The sequence below is a fragment of the Lathyrus oleraceus genome, chromosome 5 (assembly GCF_024323335.1).
Source record: "Lathyrus oleraceus cultivar Zhongwan6 chromosome 5, CAAS_Psat_ZW6_1.0, whole genome shotgun sequence".
Taxonomy (NCBI): Eukaryota; Viridiplantae; Streptophyta; class Magnoliopsida; order Fabales; family Fabaceae; genus Lathyrus; species Lathyrus oleraceus.
Genome location: NC_066583.1, coordinates 362,240,896 through 362,258,327, shown reverse-complemented (window position 1 = coordinate 362,258,327; position 17,432 = coordinate 362,240,896).

Below are 17,432 nucleotides of genomic sequence, written 5' to 3'. Positions count from 1 at the left end.
TAACCTCTTCTTCAACTCTTGAAAACTTTCTTCACACTGAGCATCCCATACATAACCTTTCCCTTTCCGAGACAACTGAGTCAAAGGCAAAGTCAACTCCGAAAAGTATTTTATAAACCTTGGACGGATCAATTGCTATACCACCACTGGAAATCAAATGACCAAAGAAACTCACTTCTTGCAACTAGAATTCACACTTGGATAAGTTAATGTACAACTTCTTCTCTTGCAAGGTCTGTAACATAACTCATAAATGTCTTGCATACTCTTCATCTGACTTTGAATACACCAAGATGTTGTCTATGAACACCACAACAAACTATCCAAGTAAGGATGAAAGATCCTATTCATATACTCCATGAACACACTTGGGGCATTAGACACATCGAACGACATTATCGAGTACTCATAGTGACTGTATCGAGTTCTAAATGTAGTCTTGTTTACCGGTGTTTTTGGTAAACAATCACGAGTTTGAAAGTTTATGAGTTTAACTAAAAAAATCTCCAAAGCAATTTGTGCAAATAATTTGTGTGAACACACGTGCGTGTAAATCTAATGCAGCATAACAAAAAGACTAAATGAAGTCAAGTTGTGATAAATGATAAGGTAAAATGCATTAAGTAAAATTAAATAAAGCAAAGGAAAAATTACATGTTCTATTTAAGGATACAAAAAGACTGAAAAATTGGTGGACGTAGATGCATACATGTTTCTGGCACAACTATTTCTCTCATTGACCCGGGTACTCTAGTGGTATAGAGAGTATGTATGCAATTTTATGATCCCTGATCCCATGTATGAGTCTGATATTTATTATATTTATGAAATAACTGTCAACGACGGTTATGACCACTAAGGGAATAATTACAATTTCTCTATGTTCAATCCTTCAAGTTCTCACTAGTGCACTTAAGTGTCTTCCAAAACGTTATCTTCTTGCAGCGCACGTTGAGTGGTAACTTCTTTCCACTTCTTCAAAAACCTCCGAAGATAACTGCTCTAAACGTGTTGTCAAAGATGCATTTTAAGGACCCAAGACTTGTAAAAATCACTAAGTCTTTTATACCATGCTATTCAGTCGACTGGTTCTGTTTGGTGGAATGAGGGCTCTTGTCGATTTTCTTTTTCGAGATTCTGGACATGTTTCCTCGGTGATCTAGGTCTTGGGGATTGATCTCTGAGTTTCCTCCAAAATGTATCTCGCTGTGTCGACAGCTTAGACGACTCTTCGTCATTAATCTGTCGATGCCTTGTCATTAAGGCCCCTTAAAAGACACTTCATTAATGTTCACACAATAAATTTTTTTTCATTGACATTCTTTGTTGAATTTCTAGTACCTAAAAATCTAAGTGTAACAGATCCCCCCCCCCCCCAAATATCATTGTCGACCCATATCCAAAGGGAGAAAAGTGGCATTGTTTGTAATTATTTTACTGTTCATATTCTGCGACACGTCACTTCAATTATGTTTGTTGTCAGTCATTATGACTAACTTTTCTATCAATGCACATGTCACAGATGTGTGTGCAGGATCACCATGATTACCTAATATTCCATAGGAAGACTAAGTGAAATGGCAATGCCCTAACTTCCATTTTCCTTTCCCCATGGCTTTATATGCCACTTGTTGAATCAACCTCCACGAGGATGATCTTTCTTGGAAAAAGATGAATCGTTTCTTCACCATCTATTTAGACGTGTTTGTTCAAACACTTTCTATTTTCTTGTCTCTACGACTTACCTTACAGAACCACAAACCCTAGCTTTACCTTTTTTCTTTTGCTCGTACTTAGCAAAAACCCATATCCACAAATGGAGCTTCCTGTATAATGCCATGTGGGCTTTGTAGCCGAAATTGAGCTTCCTATTGTAGCGGTAAATTCATGACCATCAAGCTATGGATAAACTTGACGTCAATAAAACCAGAGTCGACACCACGCTTTTATTGTTTCCAAAGGAAAAGGGACAAAGTACGAACAAAACCCAAAGATAAAAAGTTTTCAAATCAAAACTAATAAAATGCTAGTGATTACAGGTAAGTGGGTTGGTTACACAAAAGGAACATGTTAGCACCCAAAGTGTCCTAGGTACTCCTAGGGAGCCCTTTTTTGTATGCAAGTGATTTGGTCAAAATGATGTTTGATAAAACATAGAGTGAGGGATGAGAAAATAATTCATTAATTATATTTTTTTGTTTGACAAGACCTTCGGTCTTATGCCTACGTACCAACATAAAAATGAAGGATCAAAACCTCGTAGTTCGTGGTAAAAACTTCAAAGAAGTTGGTGAATTGATTTTAATCAAAATTTTAATAAGAAGGCACAAAAGGCCAAAGTTTTGAATAGGGTTGTTAATTTTTTTTATCTTTTTGAAATTAAAGTCAATATGGTTAAGTTCATTTACAAATTTAATTAAGAAACGATTTTAAAATTCATTGGCATAAGGCTAAAGTTTCTAAGCATTAAAACATGTCTAAGTTAAAAAACACAAACAAAGAAAGTTTTTGAAAAGAGGGAGGGATTTTGAAATTTAAGAAGTGGGAGGAGATGAGGGACTACCACAGACAAAAATTAAAAGTTGAGAGTTGAAAAGATCTGACCAATGTGATGCAATCCAACAGACAAGAATGTCATATAGAAAACCATTTTTCGTTGGACTTTAGCAGTCAACAAGCATAAGTAAGATCCAAGCATTTATATGAAGGCCATGGCATCAAATAAAGATAGCCATAATATTCAAGCAAACAATCTAATAGCTAGCAGTCTTCAATTTATTCCAATGCATCACATGAAAATATATCCCTTGGTCAACTCAGAACAATCATCACACATTAACAATAATAACAGTATAATCAAATAAGCACAAAGTCAAAGTGACAGATGAGTCAAAGTTACTCAAGGTCTTGCATTAGATGAAAGGTACATGCAAGTATAACTAATCTCAGATAGTGGCTTTGGCTAAGTCCTCAAAGCATAGGGAAGTTGCCTATCCTAAGTCCAAAAGTTCAGATCAAGTCCAACCGTCCACCAAGATGTTTTTTTAGGGTTTTTGTTGTTATTATGTGTTTTAAGGTCCTAAGACCACCATCAAAATCAAAACAAATAAACAATATATACAACCATAAGATATGGCTTAAGTGAGCAAAGTGAAAAGGACTGAAGCATAAACAAGTTACATGAAATGTAAATGGAAGATGAATGATAAATGAACTGGAATTTAAATTGCATTAAGTAAATTACTTGAAAGTAAAATAAAAAATAAAAAAGTGTTAGTCAAATGTTAGTGAAGAGTTTTAATTGTTAAGTCATTCTTTGGAGAACACTTAACCATTCATTCACAAGTATGAATCCTTGAACTAATACATCATCCATGAGAAGGGCTCCAACTTGGATAATTCAACAAGTATGCCACTAACTCTCATGAAAGGAAGGTCAAGTCTTCACACAATGCCATGAAGAATGAGAGACTTACAATCTCACTTACCAAAATGATATGCCTTGTTGATCAAATTTAGCTTTATGTTATGCAATTGTAATTGGACTTATGTAGAAGTCACAACTATATGAGTTCGGGCAATAAAAATATAGGTGTTAATGCATGTTAGAGATCTGGTACAAAGAACCAAACTCCTAAAACATACCACACACTAAAAGAAATGGGGGGAGGACCTATCTCAGTCTGGCTCATTTTGATTCATCTGACACAAGGTCATTGATGAATCAACTAGCATTAGACATGAAAGAGATTTCATTGGTCAATGATGAATTGGGGAATAATATGGATGAATATGAAGAGAGAAGAGGTAATAGAAACCCATATTGATCACAGGAGGAATTTCATCTGATCAATACTATCCATTCATTTTGGGAGATGAAATGTACATTTAATCAATCCCCTAAATCCAATAGTATTGGTCAAACAAAAGTCAAATCAACAATGATCAAGGCCAAACAGAAAGTCAAACATCACAAGACCATAAAACTGGCTCAACATAATTTTCAAGCATTTATTCAATTAAAAATCAAATTAAAAATGAATTAAAATGCATTTTTAAATGGACAAAACCTCAAATCCCTTCAAAACACCAAATAAATGGCCAAGGGTTTTATCCTAGGTCAAACAAGGTCAAAGGATCTTAGACAAAAAAATTCACAATTTTTGAAAAGTCATAAATATTTTAAAAATATTTAAAACAAGTCAAAAATCATTTAATTCATGAAAAATATCAAAATTAATCCAATTTTTTTTTTTAATTCAAAATATGGAAGTGGCAATATTTAAAGATTTTTGGTGGAAGTCCGATATTTTTTGGATTAAAAATGAAATTAATATGGATTAAACAAAATAAAGGGATCAAATGAAAAATCAGAATTAAAATAGAAAATAGAAAAAACAAGGGCCATCAGATCTCCCTCATTAATTGTGGTGGCAAATTTGATGGTCAAACATGTATCATCCACCATAGTCCATAGTCAACGCGCATGTATAAGTGGTAATCAGAAGGAGCGGTCAAGATTAAAACATTTTAACCAAAATCAAATGGCTGGAGACACGCCAACACATCACCGGAGCCCTAGCTCCGGTTGTCTTCTCCGGTGGACCTCACCGGAATGGTCCACCCTCAACCATTCATAAAATCAAAAGTAAGGATACTATTTCAAAGAGAAAAATCCCAGAAGCTCGAATCTGGCCTCAATTTTGTCCAATTCCAAATATATTGAGAGATATGAGGTATTGAATCTTTAGGTACACGATCTGAGTTTCTTCAATTTGACCTCAAAGAAACTCAATTTTTTTCCTACATTGGTAGGACTTCAGATAACCAATAATTAAAGAGAATAGAGGAGAATTGAGTGAGAATCGAAGGCTTGAAGTTTGGAAAAATCACCTTCGGGTTGCAGTGATTTGGCTTGATCTCAATGTGATTCCACTTGGTTCTTCCTCCTTATGCTTGTAGTGATCAATTGAGATGAAAATGACAATGAATCCTTGTAGTTTGAATCCCATTACAGAAGGAGAAATTCAAACTCGATTTCAAAGAAATCTTCAAGGAATTCTATGGAGTAGGGTTCTGAGATGGCTTGGCAAGGCTTTGGCAAGGTATGTGTGTTGTTCTTGAAGCAATGCACTTATATTTATAGGCTATGGAATTCAGTTTTGCACCATTCCAAAAATTGTCAAAAATAGCAACATTTGTGCATGGGTGCATGGACATTGAATTAGGCCCAACCAATGATGCAATCCACTTCCAATTTGTTCACATTTGGTACTGAAGTCATCACATAGAAGCATGCAAAAAGAATTAATCATTTGAATGCATAAGTTGCCAAAACAAACCCAACAAAGGAACCAAGTGCAAGTCCCTCAATTCTTATCCAAATGAAGTGATATTGGATGCTTTGGAAAGGTGGAATCAAGGGGAACAACTTTGATGTTAAACACTTTCCATTTGGAGCTTGGATCATGATTAATTTTGAGGTGGAAGTTTGATAAATAAAAAATGATTGAAAATTTTCTAAGTACCAAGTCAAATGACCACTTCTTCCACCTTGAATAACTTTTTCTATGAGCTTCAAATGTAAATGGTTTCTTCACCAATGTTGTATCTATTTCATTACTCTTCAATTTTGTTACAAATTTTACATCATTTGGATCTTTCATGACAAAGTTATGGATTTTAGAAGTTGAGGAAAATTGCTTATTTAATGGTAATGACCCAAAATGACCTATAATGTTTCCTCTTGGCACATTCCCTTACAAGTAGATTTTTCTATTTCTCAAAGAAACAAAGTTAGATAATACATCTTGAAATTAATCATGAAACTTGGATGGTCTTCATATAATAAAAATTGAGCAAGTTATGATCCTTAGAAGTTAACCTCTTAACTAGAGCACATATAAATTGACCTATAATCTTTCACCATAAAAAGTGACTCTCAAAGAAAAATTAGATCTTGATGCCAACACGAAAGTTGTTTAGAATGTCATAAGGAGTAACTTTTCTCTTGGAATCATTTTCATATGACAAAAAGTGTAGGAGATAAGGTCTAGGGAACCCTAGTTTTGACCAGTTGACTTTTCTGGTCAACCTCCTTGAACCAACTTGCAAACTTGAAGTTCTATTGATCTTTAGGACTCATGGAAGATCATATATGCTTGATATGATATATAATGAAGTATACCGTGATATCTTTGACCAATTAATGAAGAAGCTTGCTGAGGAAGTCACACAAGATACCTAGATGGATTAGGGCTTCCAAGGCAAACAAGCTTCAAACTCTTGATGAATTCTTGATCAAATTGACAAATGAAGAACATGGGGATCCATATATGATGTTTTGAACCAATGTGGACCATTAATAACTTGATATCTTTGCATTGAGGGTCTCAAACCCTATGTATGGGCTTGATGAGACACAGGTGGATGTATACACTACTTACACAATAAACAAAGACATATATAGACATATTTTTGGTATTTTGATTAGTAAACACAAGAAAATAAAGTATGATACAAGCAAATATGCTTGGTGATCTCTCCCAATACAAACCCAAATGAATAAGGGGTAAGGAGGATGCCAAGGTGTGATCCCAAAGCCAATGAAAATGATGAGATAGCATGAGGGATCTTAGGGTCAAAATTGGGGTCTTACAGCTGCCCCTATTTAAGGGAATTATAGCTAAGGATGTGAAGGTTAAAATCTTCGTATCAACTTAGCTGAATGGACTTAAATATCAACATCTAGAAACAAATTTTTGTCCCTAATAGACGTCATGATGCATATGTTATGAAATGCATAAATTAATCTTTGTGGGGAATATATTACCACAAAGGAAAAGAATCTGGAGAAACTGAAAGTCCACATGAGCCCTATACATTCCATAAGGAAAAACTCTCTAGGGAGACAAGGACTCTGGGAAAAAAAGCTATGCGTAAGCCAGACTACATCTTGAAAACCGCTGGAGGCACAAGGTGATTTCCATGAAATAAATGAATGGAAATACTCGGATTGAGGAGATAGGAAACCTGCATATATATTGGGAAAACACCAATACAACAAGAAACACCCGTTGGGAAAATGCGTAAATTAGAACAAAGCTATAATACACACGCAAAAGGGGAATCGATTTCTCAAATAAATATGAAACCAAACTCAACCGAGAAAGAAAAACTTCGACACAAAAGTCAAAGAGATATATTATCTACTACCGGTTATTGGGTAAGAAGATAATATACTCGGACAGAGGGACATCCGTTATCGATTAGGGTAAACATATCAAGGATGACTCGCTGAAAAAGAAAATGAGGCAAATTCATTACCGGTTACTGGGTAAGAATGACCTACTAGGGAAAAGATATCAAATAGGATTTATAACTACCTATTACTGGGCAGAAGACCAAAGAGAGAGTATCCGTCATCGGTTACGATGAACATATCAAGGATAAACTCAAAGGAAGAATATTCATCACCGGTTAGAGTGAACATATCAAGGATAAACTATTGGACAAATAGGGTTTACAACTATCTGTGGGGATAGAAGACCAAGGAAAAGAGAAAATCCATCACTAGTTAAAGTGAACATATCAAGGATAAACTCTGAGGGGAGAATATGATTTACATCTGCCATTTACTAGGAAAAATACTGCAAATAGGAATTACAACTATCGATTACAAATTATTATACCAAAGAAAGAGACAACCCGTCACTGGTTAAAGTGATCATATCAAGGACGAACTCCTCTGGGGAAAGTAGGAATTACAACTACCTTTTTGCTGGGTAGAATACCAAATAGGAAGAATATCCGTCACCGATTAAGATGAACATATCAAGGATAGACTTGTTGGGGAAACGACAAACGAATCCGCTGGAGAAGAACAATGAAGTAAATTACCTTTTACTGGTTACTGGGTAAATTAACACAAGTAAAGTACTCAACACCAAGAAGAATATTACGAGTTACTAGGCAATAAAATCTCGGGGGACCAAAAGATCTATCTATGTAAGAACTAGAAAGAAACAGTCAAACAAGACTCAACCCAATAAGGATATAACTCAAGGGGAGTGGTTCCATCCAGATAATGAACTAGGGAGGAAACTAAAATAATAATCATCCACAAGGAAATAACCCAGTGGGGAAAGGAGAAGAGATAAACTTTTTCTACTTAAAGGGGCTGATACTCTACAATTGAAGGAGGACAAACACACCAAATCTGCATGGAGAGATAATATCACCAAGGCAGGGGATCAGAAGAAAAATAAATGCGATAAAATGCACAATGAAATATCTGATGGTGTGTTATATGCATGTATATGCATGAGTATATGTATGATCATGCTGACAAGTAAGCACAAAGGATACAAATAACAAAGATCTGAATTATCACGAATATGTCTTCAGATAATCTCAACAAGATGGAGAACCAACTGGAGAACCTGCTAGGGATGAATTCAAATCTGGATGGGGGGAGAATACGGAGAACATGCATCTAACCCAAAAAGTGTTGAGGATAAAGAGGGACATGTTGAGGATCATAACAAATCAATGATGCAGGGAATTTTAAGTCACCACCATATCAAATGGTAGATAACCTTGTAGGGGAGACCACCAATACTACTCAGAACCAAGCACTGCCGGTGAAAGAACTTATATCAAAAGGTGGAAGTCCAATGGGGTCTCAAGTCACAAACAAGAGATAAAACTCTGAGTGACGAGAACCAGACGCTCTACTGGGGATTCCATCAACAAAACATTTATGTGGAGATTTTACTAGGGAAACAATGGTCTATTACATTAAATCAAAGACCACAAAAACTTTCATAATCATCAGATTATTCTTGGAGATTGAGAAATAAACCAATTCCAAGGCACAATAATATCAGCTGGTTCTTCCAACTTACGCTAGGGAGAAACTGTCACGACTATGCAACACAAATAAACGCGTCGAAGATCTGGAGACCAAATAAAGGTTCCAAGATAATTCAGGGTCTATTCTCCCAGTCACAAACTGGGAAATGCAAAAACATGAACGCCTCGACTGGGGAAAGATGAATTGCAAAGGGGACAAATCATCAGCTCAGTTGGGGAAGAAAAACTACCCACCAACTCTAGTGAGGATGATAAATTACTCCGGAAGAAACTTATCAACCATGCTAGGGATGAAAGACGAAATATTGGGGAGGATAAAGTCACCAACTTCTCGGGGAAGACCAACAAATGCTTCACACAAGACTTACCATTCTTTGAGATTGATGTTGATATTCCTTTTTGAAATAGATTACTCTTAAAGTAAATGCCTTATTATTTTAAGAAAAATGATTATTCATTGATTGATTTATTTCAAAATTATCATTATAAAATTCAATTTTAAAACAGAAACAAATAAGAATACGAAATAATTGGACAAAAGTTCAACTTTATTTAATAGAATGGTAGTCCGCAAATAGAGTGAATCCATGGATCTTTACAAAGTTTGAAAATGGTAATTTACATGGAAAAGGGCTACATTGATTACAATGATCACTACTCTCCCTACCAACTTCAAAATCCATTGTGCTTGCCTTCGGTTTAGAATGATGAATCAGAACCAAATGACTGCCCAAAACTGCTTCAATGATTAAGACCAACCGAATGCAGTTACTTGCCATAATCCCTAATTTTTTTCTAGATTTCCTTAAGGTGGGGTACTCAATCTACCAGGATGAATTTTCTATTTTATGTCCCTAACTTTTTCCTGGATCGTCCTTTCGGGTTTTCAATCCATCGAGACGCTCATTTTTGTCTAAGCCGCCCTTTCGGGTTTTCAACTTAGCGAGTTGTTATTTTCTTTTTAGGCGAACTATTTCTTGACTGCATTGGTGTTTACAGGATGAGTGAACTCTTCACCATTCATAGTTGTAAGAATAAGTGCACCGCCTGAAAAGGCTCTCTTAACAACATATGGGCCTTCATAGTTAGGAGTCCATTTGCCCCTAGCATCAAGTTTGAAAGATAATATCTTCTTGAGCACGAGGTCACCTTCTTTGAACACACGAGGCTTGACCTTTTTATCAAAAGATTTCTTCATTCTCTGTTGATACAACTGACCATGACACATGGCAGTCAACCTCTTCTCTTCAATCAAATTCAGCTGGTCATATCTAGTCTGACACCATTCATCTTCTATCAACTTGGCTTCCATCAAAACACGCAATGATGGGATCTCAACCTCCATAGAGAGCACAACCTCCATGCCATAAACAATAGAGAAAATGGTAGCCCCTGTTGAAGTGCGGATGGATGTACGGTACCCATGCAAAGCGAATGGGAGCATTTCATGCCAATCTTTGTATGTTACAACCATCTTCTGAATGATCTTCTTAATATTCTTATTCTCAGCTTCAAAAACCCCATTCATCTTAGGTCTGTAGGGAGAAGAGTTATGATGTGCAATCTTGAAGTCTTTGCAAAGAGGTTCCACCGTATTGTTATTCAATTTCGATCCATTATCAATAATGATCTTACTTAGCACACCATAACAACATATGATCTGATTCTTGATAAACCTTACAACAACTTGCTTAGTCACATTTGCATACGATGCCGCTTCAACCCATTTTGTGAAGTAATCAATAGCCACCAGAATGAAACGATGTTTGTTCGAAGGTTTGGGCTCAATCATGCCAATCATATTAATTCCCCACACGGAGAAGGGCCATGGAGAGGAAATGACATTCAAAAGTTTTTGAGGAACATGAATCTTATCAGCATAAGTTTGACACTTATGGCATTACTTCACAAGCTTGCAACAGTCAGATTCCATTATCAGCCAATAGTAACCTGCTCTCAATATCTTCTTCGCTATAACATGTCCATTGGAATGAGTACCAAAGGACCCTTCATGGACCTCAGTCATCAACAAGTCTGCTTCGTGTCTATCGATGCATCTGAGCAAAACCATATCAAAATTTCTCTTATAAAGCACATCACCATTCAGGTAGAAGTTACCATAATGCAAGCTTCATATTTAGCCATATTGTTTTTACATTTGAAGGTCAATCTAGCTGTAAATGGAAAATGAGGGCCTTGAGGAGTAATAATCACTGCCCCAATGCCATTACCATACGAATTAACAGCTCCATCAAAGACCATGCCCCAACAGGAACCAGGTTCTGGCCCTTCTTCAAGCAATGGTTCATCACAATCTTTTATCTTCAAGTACAAAACCTCCTCATTAGGAAAATCATATTGTATTGACTGATAATCTTCAATAGGATGATGGGCCAAATGGCCAGCCAAGACACTACCTTTAATTTCTTTTTGAGATCAGTATTCAATATCATACTCGGATAACAACATCTGCCAACGGGAGATCCTCCCAGTTAAAGCAGGCTTCTAAAAAATGTACTTGATTGGATCCATTTTTGATATCAACCAAGTAGTACGATTCTACATATACTAGCGCAGACGCTTAACAGTCCAAGCCAATCCACATCATGTTTTCTCAAACATAGAATACCGAGTCTCACAGTCGGTGAACTTCTTGTTGAGGTAGTAAATTGCATATTCTTTCTTTCCAAGTTCATCTTGCTGACCAAGAACACATCCCATACTCTCTTTCAGCACAGTCAAATACATGATCAAAGGTTTTCCCTCAACAGGCGGCGACAGAATCGGAGGCTCAAGCATATGCTCTTTGATACCATCAAAACTTTATGGCAATCCTCGGTCCAATCACAAGACTGGTCTTTTCGAAGAAGCTCGAATATAGGTGCACATGTGGCAGTCATATGCGATATAAATCTTGAGATATAGTTCAAGCGGTCGAGAAAACCTCTGACTTGTTTCTCAGTTTCGGGCTCATGCATCTCTTGTATTGCTTTGACCTTGGTAGGATCAACCTCAATACCCTTCTCGCTGACAATAAAGCCCAACAACTTACCAGAACGAACACCAAAAGTACACTTATTAGGATTCAAGTGGAGTTTATACTTCCTCAAACGCTGTACTAACTTCAACAAATGCTTAACATACTCTTATTCATCACTTGATTTAACAATCATATCATCAACATAAACTTCAATCTCTTTATGCATCATATCATGAAAAAGATTGGTCATAACTCTCTGGTACATTGCACCAACATTCTTTAAACCGAAAGGCATAACTCAATAATAGAATGTTCCCAAGGTGTAATGAACGTGGTCTTCTCCATATCTTCGGGTGCCATCTTGATTTGATTATAACTGGAAAATCTGTCCATAAACGAAAAGACTTTGAATTTAGTTGTATTGTCTACCAACATATCAATGTGCGGTAGAGGGAAATCATCTTTCAAATTGGCTTTATTCAAATCTCTGTAATCAACACACATACAGACTTTTCCATCCTTCTTCGTAACAGGCACAATATTGGCCATCCATTGCGGATATTTAGAAGTTACAAGAAAACCAACATCACTTTTTTTCTGCACTTCCTCTTTGATCTTCACTGCCATATCAGGATGAGTCCTTCTTAACTTCTGCTTGACCGACAAGCATTTTGGCTTCAAAGGCAATCTATGCTCCACAATCTCATAATCCAAACCAGGTATATCTTGATAGGACCAAGAAAACACATCAGAATACTCTCAAAGAAGATCAATCAACCCCTTCTTAGCTTCTGGACACAATTGAGATCCAACATTGACTTCCTTCACATCATCATCGGAACCCAAGTTGACTAATTCAGTCTGCTCTTTAAATGGTTGAATGGCTTTTTTCTCGTGCTCAAGCAAACAGGATAACTCGTCAGATACTTCTTCATCATCATTCTCTTCCTTGACTTCAAACACAGGGAAATCAATGTTTGAAGAGGGAGTAGGATCATTACATTCAATGGGTTTGAGAACCAACCTGCATAATGATTTGATATTTTGATTTTAGAGAAGTAGAGTGCAAACAAATATTATGCAGATGGAAAGATCATTATTTATTTATGTTTTTTGTTATTACCATTTTCAGAAAAATCGAGAAAGTAAAAATAAACATCATAGATGTGGATGAATAAAATTGTCTTTTATTGATGATAATAAGAAAATGCCCAACAATGTTTCACTTCTCCTTTAGGCATAAGAGAAGGATTTTTCTTAAAATAATAAAGCAATAAATCACTTCGAGCGGTGGATGACAATAGGAACATCAACAACAACCCAATTGTTGCAAGTCTGGTCGTGCATTACAAAGTTGGCGCAAGCCTCGTCTTCATCACTATCTTCAATAATGGCAGATGAGTGTTGATCATCCTTGTGAATGAACCCTCCACTATGAAAAACTTCTTGCATAGCCTTGACATTGGCGTTGAATGGACCTTGCTGAAATCCCAATCCTACTCTATTATTATTTTCAACGACTTTCACAATGCAACCCCATCTATCAGTGCTACCAGTCTGGACAATCTCTTGTGCATCCTTTAGAGAAGACATGGGTGCCCCAGCCTTCTTCAATTCACCAGCAATGGATAAATCTTGGAACGACATTCCAACTTCCTCCTCAGCATCTACGTAAGTAAAGGATGACAATTGGCTTACCAACAATGCTTTCTCTCCACCCACAATGACAAGCTTGTCATTCTTCACAAATTTTAACTTTTGGTGTAGAGTAGACATCACAACACCAACTTCATAGATCCAAGGTATTCCCAATAAACAATTGTAGGTCGGGTGGATATCCATTACCTAAAAAGTAATTTGAAAATCACTCAGACCTATCTTAATTGGAAGATCCACTTCTCCAATGACAGTTTTCCGAGAACCATCAAACGCCTTAACGATCATGCCACTGTACCTCATCGAGGCGACTTGATAGAAAAGTCTTACTAGAGTTGACTTCGGCAACACATTCAATGATGATCTAGTATCAACCAATACGTTGGACAGAGCATCCTCTTTATAATTCATTGAAATATGAAGCTCCATGTTGTGATTCCTACCTTCCTCGGGAAGTTTCTTCATCACAAAATCTCAGATTATTACAGGAGGTAATGTTGGTAACAATATGGTCAAATTGATCCACAGTAACATCGTGTTCCACATAAGCTTGTTCCAATACCCTCTACAAGGCTTCTCTGTGTGCCTCTGAATTCATCAACAATGACAACACAAAACTTTTTGACGGTGTTTGAAGCAACTGTTCCATAATGTTGAGTTCGCTCCTCTTAATCAGACGTAACACCTCATCATCATCATTAGTCTTCAACTTACTGGACTCGCCAAACTGACACGTTGGAGCACTAACTGGATTAATTGCAGGAATCTCTGCCTTCTTCCCTACGGAAACATCTTCTACAATCTTAGGAAAAACTGGACTAAACACACGACCACTACGTGTTACGTTCACTACATCTGCGATATTCACCACTTAATCTGCAACTGAGAGAGGAACCTCTTGAGCGTTTTCAATCATGGTGTCATTATACTGGTATGGCACAGCTTTATCAAATGCATATGAGACAGGGCCCGCTAACCATATAAATAATGGTGATACAAATCTGTTGACATTATTGTTGTTGCTACTATCGAATTGAATGACTAACCGCTCAGGGGTCTTGAACACTGGCACAGTGACGTTCACATCATCTCCCATATACCTTGACTGTTGAACCTGGATAACATTATCATCCATCAATCTTTGAATATCTCTTTTGACAATTACACACCCACGGGGGTTCACACTACATATGACACAACCGTCATGGTCATGTTCGCAATGGCTTACCAGGCACAAATCTTTGTGGATCTCCACCAAGGACCTACGGATACGGTGTACATCAAATACTCTGAAATTCCCTGGATAGATCTCCATCATGTTTACAGAAGTATTACCATGAGCAGGCAACAGGTTGGCTTTCACATTCAGCGCTCTATCCTTAAAGGACACCATACCACTTTTGACTAACTTCTGAACCTCATACTTCAGGGGATAACAGTTTTCCATATCATGGCCAGGGGCTCCTTGGTGAAAAGCACAATGCAGATCTGGTTTGAACAACCATGGTAGTGGCTCAGGAGTTTGAGGAGGGTTCCTTGGCTGGATAAGATTCTTAACGACCAAAGACGGGTATAGCTCTGCGTATTTCATAGGAATAGGGTCAAAATAGACCTTCTTCCTTTCAAAGTTTTGATAATGATTATTGTTGTTGGTACGTTTTTGCGGTTGTTGTTGATGTTCTTGTTGCTGAATAGGAGTTGATTGATTGGTTAAATTGTTGGAAAAGACTGGAATTACTGATGAGACTTGATGTTGATGTTGACGTGACTGAGAATTATTCCTCACATGAGGCCTCCTCTGCCTCCTAGCTGATACTGCATTAGTTTCTCCTTCCTTCTTTTCAGAGAAACTCCCCTCATACTTTTTGCTTGTTGACGCCTCATCTTTGTATAAACATCCTTCACAGACCCCTTCTTCTAATCTCATCCCTATGTTTACCATCTCGGTAAAATCATTGGGGGCACTTGCGATCATTCATTCATAGTAAAATGAACTCATCGTCTTCAAGAAAATCTTAGTTATCTCCTTTTCCTCCAAAGGCGGACTAATCTGAGCAGCCAACTCCCTCCATCTCTGGGCATATTCTTTGAATGTCTTTTTATCCTTCTGAGACATATACCTCAACTTATCTCTATCCGGCGCCATATCCACATTATACTTGTATTGTTTGATGAAGGCCTCACCCAAGTCGTTGAAAGTACGAATGCTAGCACTGTCCAGGCCCATATACCATCTGAGGGCAACTCCAGTCAGACTATCCTGGAAGTAGTGAATAAGCAACTGGTCGTTATCAGTTTGAGTAAACATCTTTCTGTCATACATGACAAGATGGCTCAACGGACAAGTATTCCCCTTGTATTTTTCAAAGTCCATGACCTTGAATTTCATCGGAATCTTGACATTGGGCACTAAACACAGCTCGACAGAACTCTTCCCAAACAAATGCTTTCCTCTTATAGTCTTCAATTCCTTGTGCAACTCAAGAAATTGATCCTTCATTTCATCCATCTTCTCATAAACATCTGGACCTTCAGACGACTCAGAGTGGTAAATGGTGTCCTCGACACGAGGCAGAGTATGAACAATAAGAGGAGGCACAGTCAGGATCAGGCTAGATGTCGGCACAGAAGCAAAAGTAGAAGCATACCCTTCAGACACAAAATTTTGTGGCATTCCCCACGAGAATCTAGCTGGCATGGCAGGAACAGACTGGCTAGCTGCCACATGCACAATTGATGAAGTAATCTCTGAGATGATAGTCCTCTGAGGGGGAGGAGTTGCAAGAGGTGGAGACTGTTGGTTCTAAGCAGCTATCACAGACTCCATCAGGGCTATGAGTATGGAAATCTCATCCTTCAGTTCTATATTCTCTTATTCGAGGTGCTCCATTCTCTTCAGCCGATTAGCTCAGGTGTTATAAGGATGAGTCAACTTGGCTGATACACAGAAGAAGAACCGATAAGACACCTGGCGGAAGAAACCTGTTATGCAAATGATGCATGAAGTGCAATGTTTTTGATTTGTTTTAATTTCAAGGAACATATAAAGTCTTATTCGTAAATATAACAACAATCAACAATAACAATTCAATTGGTCATAAAACCTATTTTTATTCATAAAATTGGAAGGATTACACTAAGTACAATTTCAGAAACCAAAACACAAATAGAAGAGAAAAGGAAACTATCATCCAAAGGATCCCTATAAACTGCATCAAATGATCTGGCTATGGGAGCATACTTCCTTCAGATGCATCGAATCTCAGACTCAAAGGATGTCTTCGTCTGAGCCTTCTCAAGGACAAACTGGTCAACAATCTTCTTCCAAGCACCAGAAAGCTGAGGCATACTAGAGGAAACTAAACCGTCTGGCTCTCTCTGTCTCTTCACTGCATGATCCTCTAGAATCTCAATAAGCGCATCTTTGTCTTTTGACTCAAGCTGCAACTCCTCATGTTTTCGGTTCAAATCATGGAACCACTCTTCCCACAAATCTCCTTTCATCTTGGCAAGTGCGTCTTCCAACTCCTCTACATCTTGGTTAGGGAGAGTTGATGGCTTAGCCACAACCATAGACATAGGTCTCCCACAAGCGTGCGACATCTTGAGCTCCAAAGCTCTCTTCTTCACCCAAATAGTGTAAGCTTCCAAAGCTACACAGTTGCGTGGACCAAGCTTAGATCTTACTTTCCTATGTGCATTGTGCCAAGCATGCTATAAGACCCCAATTTTGACCCTAAGATCCCTCATGCAATTTCATCATAAGCATTACCATTGGGATCATACCTTGGCATCCTCCTTACCCCTCTTTCATTGGGTTTGTTTTGGGAGAGATCACCAAGCACCATGTGATTATACCATACTTGTATATCATCACTTTACTAACCATAATACCAAAAATATGTCTTTGCATTTGCTTAAT